We start from the raw sequence: 6532 nt of genomic DNA, 5'->3' as shown, positions 1-6532 counted from the left end.
TTCTCATCTGTTCTAATATGACTGATACATGAATTGAGATATAACATTCGCAGTATATTATCTCCAGTCCTCAAAAGTCAATTCAAAAGAAAGTAAGAAGAGGTTGATATTTGCTATTTTACATGGTGGGACACAGTAACCAGTGGAATTTTAGTAGAGCCTATTTTAAAAAGCCTTTCTCCACTTACTAGTATGTTAAATTTAAAAGGTCAGTTCCACGTAACATTTTGGTAACCCTGATGTTAAATGGTTATCACATTTATGAAGTATATTGAAGAGAATGGCTTTCCATGACTGGATAAGTCATGGATTTAGAGATAAGAGGAATTCGGAGACTGTCTTTATTTTAAATTGAAGTGTATGAACATTTCTAAATCTGTTCTCTTTGATAGTTGGGTATATGCTACAAAGCATATACTTATATCTCTTTGCGACCCCCATGGACTGTAGCCTACCAGGCTCCTCGGTCCATGGGATTTTGCAGGCAATAGTCCTGGAGTGGATTGCCATTTCCTTCTCCAGGGGATCTTCCCAACCCAGGGATAGAACCTGGGTCTCCTGCATTGTAGACAGACGCTTTACTGTCTGAGCCACCAGGGAAGTCTTTATATAGACGTAATTTCTTTCTTTGAAGTTGGAAAATACTGATGATAGAATTAACTGAAATTTTTAGTTTGCCTTAAGATGTCCGTGTTCCTGAGTTAGAGTTTTAAAAATGTTTAAATTCCTGACAGTGGTCTCAAGTATATAAATTACTAGTTAGTATCTAGTGAATTTTGAATGCTGAAAATAACTCATGCTGTGCCCTTAAGCCAAGGTATGAAACAAGGTTTATTTTTAAACATAATTTTTCAAGCGCCCTGACTGCAATGTAGAGATCAGGGACAAAGGCACAGCAAAGCATTAAAATTATCATTTGAATTTTCAGATTTGGCAAGGCCTTTCAAAGCAGGTTTGAGGGACAGATATAGTTCATTTACTTTTCCCAAAAGGTTTGAAGGCTATGTGTGCTCCAAATGCCAGTAAATTAGATTATCAGAAAAGACAAGGAAAGGTACCCGCTAGTAGTAAACCTTGCGGTTCCTAAAGCATTTTTCATGTTATTGTTTAGTCACTAACTCATGTTCTTTTTGCATGACTCTTGCAACCTCATGGACTTCTTTGTCCACCAGGCTTCTTTGTCCGTGGGATTTCCCAGGCAAGAATACTGGAGTGGGTTGGCATTTCCTTCTCCAGGGGAATCTTCCTGACCAGGGATTGAACCCAAGTCTCCTGCATTGGCAGATGGATTCTCTACCATTGAGCCACCAGGAAACAATAATGTATATTAAAGTACTGAACTGGATATTTTGTTCTTGCTTTACTCCTACTGGAGTTTTTAGCTAGGTCTACAGCATGACAGCTGGGTAGTACTGCCAGACGTTGGTCACCCACAGGAATCCCAAAAGCACTGGAAAATGATAGGAGAGCCTCTCCTGTCTACCCCACACTGTTCAACAGCAGTTCTTTGATTCCTAAACAGCAACTGGCTGTCCTTCAATTCTGACAGTACCTGGAATTAACATAGATTCCAGAAAGTGAGAAGGGAGATCAAACTAGTCAATCCTAAAGGAAATCAACCCTGAATATTTATTGGAATGACTGTTGCTGAAGCTGAAGCTCCAATACTTTGGCCACCTGATGAGAAAAGCTGACTCATTGGGAAAGACCTTGATGCTGGGAAAGATTGAAGGCTGAAGGAGAAGGGGATAGCAGAGAATGAGATGGCTAGATAGCATTACCAGCTCAATGAACATGAATTTGAGACTTCAGGAGATAGTGGAGGACAGAGGGGCCTGGCATGCTGCAGTCCATGGGGTCACAGAGTCAGACACAACTTAGCAACTGAACATCCACGATACTGCCCCCACTTCAGACACCAGCCAAAAATAGAGTCCCCAGGGTACCCACACTTCTGCCTGGTTAACTACAAATTAGGTGTTCCCACTCCCTCCCAGGTTAAATAATTCAGTGGAATGATCCGGAACTCAGGAAAGCACTATGGAGTGTAGTTTATTATAAAGGATACAAACCAGGAAGAGACAGATCCATAGGGCAAAGGGGTGAGGTGGGGGGCAGGGGTGCACAGCACATCCCTGTCCTAGCCTGGTGCTCCACCCTCCCAGCATATGGGTGTGTTTACCCAGATGCTCCCTTAACCTTGTTTACTTACTTCCCTTGGGGGTGGGGCTGATAGTTCTAGCCCTCTAATCAATATGGTTGAGGACTAGTGACTGGAGCTAAGAGTCACCACATTATATAAACTCAGGTAGAGGCTTGTCAGGAATAACAAAAGATACCACTCAGGAAATTGCAAGGGTTTTAAGAGCTCTTTGCCAGGAACCAGATACTTATTTTTTTATTATACCACATGTATCATCTGGGATTCAAAGGGAAACTAACTGCACCCCAATGTCAATAAATTTAAAACCTAGAAATCTTTTGAACTGGTACAAAAACAAGGATCTTAACAGTCCTACCATTAAAAATAGGCTGCAATCCTCTTCCTAATATTGAAAGTAGAAATACTTTGATGGAAAGGTAAGTGCTTCTGATCCTACTACATTAAATTTTGAAGTAATATTTCAATATTTAAAAAGTCTATGAGAATCTTCTAGGCTAATTACCCATTTTGTACTTTGAATAAGCGAACAGCATTGACTGTGGCCTGAATGTGATAAATGTCCACTGGTAAATCAAGTGGATTTTAATGCACATCTTCAACATTTGTTACTGTTTTAAACGATCAGATGGTCATGACAGTATTCACGGGGAAACAGTTTTATAACCATCATGTAAAATTACAAGTAAATGACCTTCAAAGTTTAGCCTGATTTTGTTGGAGATAGCAGCTTTGAATTTAACACTGGACTTTGTTACATCAGGAGAGGGAAACCTAAGCTGAATGTTAACTACTCCATGTTCTATAAACATTACTTCCTTAATTCTGTAGACATGATATGTAGGAAGGTAGCATGTGAATTCATAATTGTTTTCTTAACTTTCCCACCTAATATGATACTAAATATGATGTAATTATACAACTGAAGTGATGCCCACCTTGATACTTGTACCAAAGTACAGCCTAGGAGAGGAACCTTGTAACATGATAGCATCATTTATGAATCACTTATGCCAAGCACTTTAATCATCTGAATGACCTCCTGAAGTAATTACATTATTAGCTGTCATTTTGCAAATAGAGGAAACTAAGGCAAGGAGATGAGAAATAGCTGGTGGAAAGTGAAGCCAGTATTTGAAACCAGAGAGCTTGACTTCACAGACTACAGTCACCTCTGTATGAGATCTTTGTGGCTGACAGTGTTGGCTTACACAGAGCATAAGCAAAACAGCCATTTTCCTTCTGGAATTTACATCAGCCCTTGATGAGTTTGGTGTGGGGGGGAACAGGAGATCAGAAAAGATGGCAAGAGATTAACAGCAAATTGCCTTCTGATAGCTCCTTGCTGTCTCCTTGCCTAGAGACGGCACTGCCTAGGCAATGGTTCAACAACAGCATGCAACAGCATTTTGTTAATAATTCAATTGGTCTGGGTTAGTATTGCTGCTGCTGCTGCGTCCTTTCAGTCATGTCCAACTCTGTGCTATCCCATAGACGGCAGCCCACCAGGCTCCGCTGTCCCTGGGATTCTCCAGGCAAGAACACTGGAGTGGGTTGCCATTTCCTTCTCCAATGCATGAAAGTGAAAAGAGAATGTGAAGTTGCTCAGTCGTGTCCAACTCTTCACGACCCCATGGTCGTGATTTTCCAGGGAAGAGTATGGGATTTTCCAGGCAAGAGTACTGGAGTGGGGTGCCATTGCTTTCTCCCTGGGTTAGTATTAGGACCTGAGAATTTGCATTCTGAACATTCCCAGATAATATATTGATACACCTGGAGAATGGCTGACATAGAGTACTTAAGGGAAGCACAGATGGCTAGCCAGTGGTGTGAACATTTTGAGGGTCTCTCTCTCTTTTTTTTTTTAATAGGTAGTAGGTGCTACTTTCAAAATATCTTGTTATTTATTGTCCATGTTGACTATTCATGTAATGCACTGGACAAAGACAATGGTCTTATTTTTTCATATTAATCAAGAGCATTCTACTTATTCTCAGTAATAAATTGCTTTTATGTTTCTGAAATGAAAATGCCACAAAGACATGATCTGTTAGAGAATAATAAAAACTGGGAATTCAGAATAATTGAATACTTTTGCTTCCACTGGGTAACTCAAATACACTTTAGAGACAAAACGATGGCTAATATCTGCTGAGGAGCAAATGTCAGTGTATGAACTCACCAAAGGGAAGAGCTGATCATTAACTCTGTTGCCTGGTAGACCACTTTATTAGAGGTGTATTAGAGCAGTAACTGTGTCCTGTGAAATAATAGTTATCTGTTAGATACAGCTATGAAACATTATGGGGGGAATAACAGATTCAGAACCCTAGTCCAGTTGAAATGGTGCTTATTAAAAACTAAAGATAAAAATCAAACAAAAGTAACTTATTTGATTCTTAAAACTTTTCATGAGATAATTTTGGCAAAGGATCAATGGGCCCAGAGCCTTCATCTGTTCACTGTTCAACTGTAGATCATACCCAAGTGCTGATTATTAAGAAAATATCACACTTATTGCTATACTTGGGCTTCCCCGGTGGCTCAGACAGTAAAGAATCCCCCTGCAATGCAGGAGACCTGAGTTTGATTCCTAGGTTGGGAAGATCCCCTGGAGAAGGTCATGGCAACCGACTCCAATATTCTTGCCTGGAGAATGTCAATGGACAGAGGAGCCTGGAAGGCTGCAGTCCATGGGGTTCCAAAGAGTCGGACATGACTGAGTGACTAAGCACAGCACAGCACATTGCTATACTTAGCTACATATTCAAGAAAAGTTTGGAGTACAGTTGCTATTAATATTATAGTGGGAATCTCAGGTAATAACTCAAATTTAATAATGAAAATTACTTTTGTAATGAAAATGTCTCGAGATTACAATTTGGGTTTTTTTCTCTTTTTACCCCCTCTATTCATTGTACTTTACCTTTAGGAAGAAAGCTAAGTATTGAACACTAATGACTAAATGATGAGGCAGGAATGTCTAAAGCGAATTAAAGTACCCAGAATATCAACAGAATTTAAGCTGACTTGGTAGGGGAAGTAGTGGCACTTCACCAAGTCACTGAAATGTACAATCTTTTTTTCTATTTTGTTGTTTTTGTTGTTAAATTATACTTGCTCAACAAAAAGATTCGTGTATTTTAGAAAAATAAGAAAGTTAAAAGCCACTCCAAGACTCATTTGTTGTTCACTCACTCAGTTGTGTCCAACTCTTTTTGACCCCATGGACTGCAGCATTGCCAGGCTTCCCTGTCCTTCACCATATCCTGGAGCTTGCTCAAACTCATGTCCATTGAGTCAGTGATGCCATCCAACCATCTCATCCTCTGTCATTCCCTTCTCCTCCTGCTTTCAATCTTCCCCAGCATCAGGGTCTTTTCTAATGAGTCAGCTCTTCGCATCAGGTGGCCAAAGTATTGCAGCTTCAGCTTCAGCATTAGTCCTTCCAATGAATATTCAGGATTTGTTTCCTTTAGGGTTGACTGGTTTGATCTTGTAGTCCAAGGGACTCTCAAGAGTCTTCTCCAACACCACAGTTCAAAGCTCATTAATCAGAAATAATTACTGCTAATATTACATAAATCTCTCTCCATACACATACACATGAGAGAAAACTTTTAAAAACAATTACCATACTAGTCTTAGTTCTTTTGGTTTAACATTGCTTGAAATTAATAGAAATAAGAGGAACAGAATACATGGGTAAATCTCAAATAAATGTTTCTTTCCTACTTGTTCTTTAAAAGTGCCTATAAAATTAAGGAAAAAGATTTTAATAAATCCTAATTGTTGTGATTCAATTTGGAGTTCTAATTATACTTGCATTGTCAAGGCTTGTGAAGTTAGTGTGCCGATTAAACGGCTGATTAATTAGAGTACAAGAGAGAATCTGTGAAAAAGATAGATCTGAAGAAACTAACCAGAATGTGAAAAAACGTAAACAGAAGATAAAAATCTGGAAAATACAAGAAAGACATGAGATAAAATGAGAAGGTCTGACACATAATGTTCACCTGGAATTTCTTAAAGATAAACATGGGACAGGGATCATAGTCAAAGAGATATTGTCTGAGAATGTTTCTGAATTGTCTCGAAGACATGAAGTCTCAGATTGAGGTAGCATTTAGAATCTAAACAGCATAAATAAATTTTCCTGGAACAGGATATGCCTCTTGAGTTATAGATTTAGTTCAGTTCAGTTTAGTTGCTCAGTCGTGTCCGACTCTTCGCGACCCCATGAATCGCAGCACTCCAGGCCTCCCTGTCCATCACCAACTCCCGGAGTTCACTCAGACTCACGTCCATCGAGTCAGTGATGCCATCCAGCCATCTCATCCTCTGTCGTCCCCTTCTCCTCCTGTCCCCAAT

The sequence above is a fragment of the Bubalus bubalis genome, chromosome 19 (genome assembly GCF_019923935.1).
Source record: "Bubalus bubalis isolate 160015118507 breed Murrah chromosome 19, NDDB_SH_1, whole genome shotgun sequence".
Classification (NCBI taxonomy): domain Eukaryota; kingdom Metazoa; phylum Chordata; class Mammalia; order Artiodactyla; family Bovidae; genus Bubalus; species Bubalus bubalis.
Note: the sequence above shows the minus strand (reverse complement) of the source record.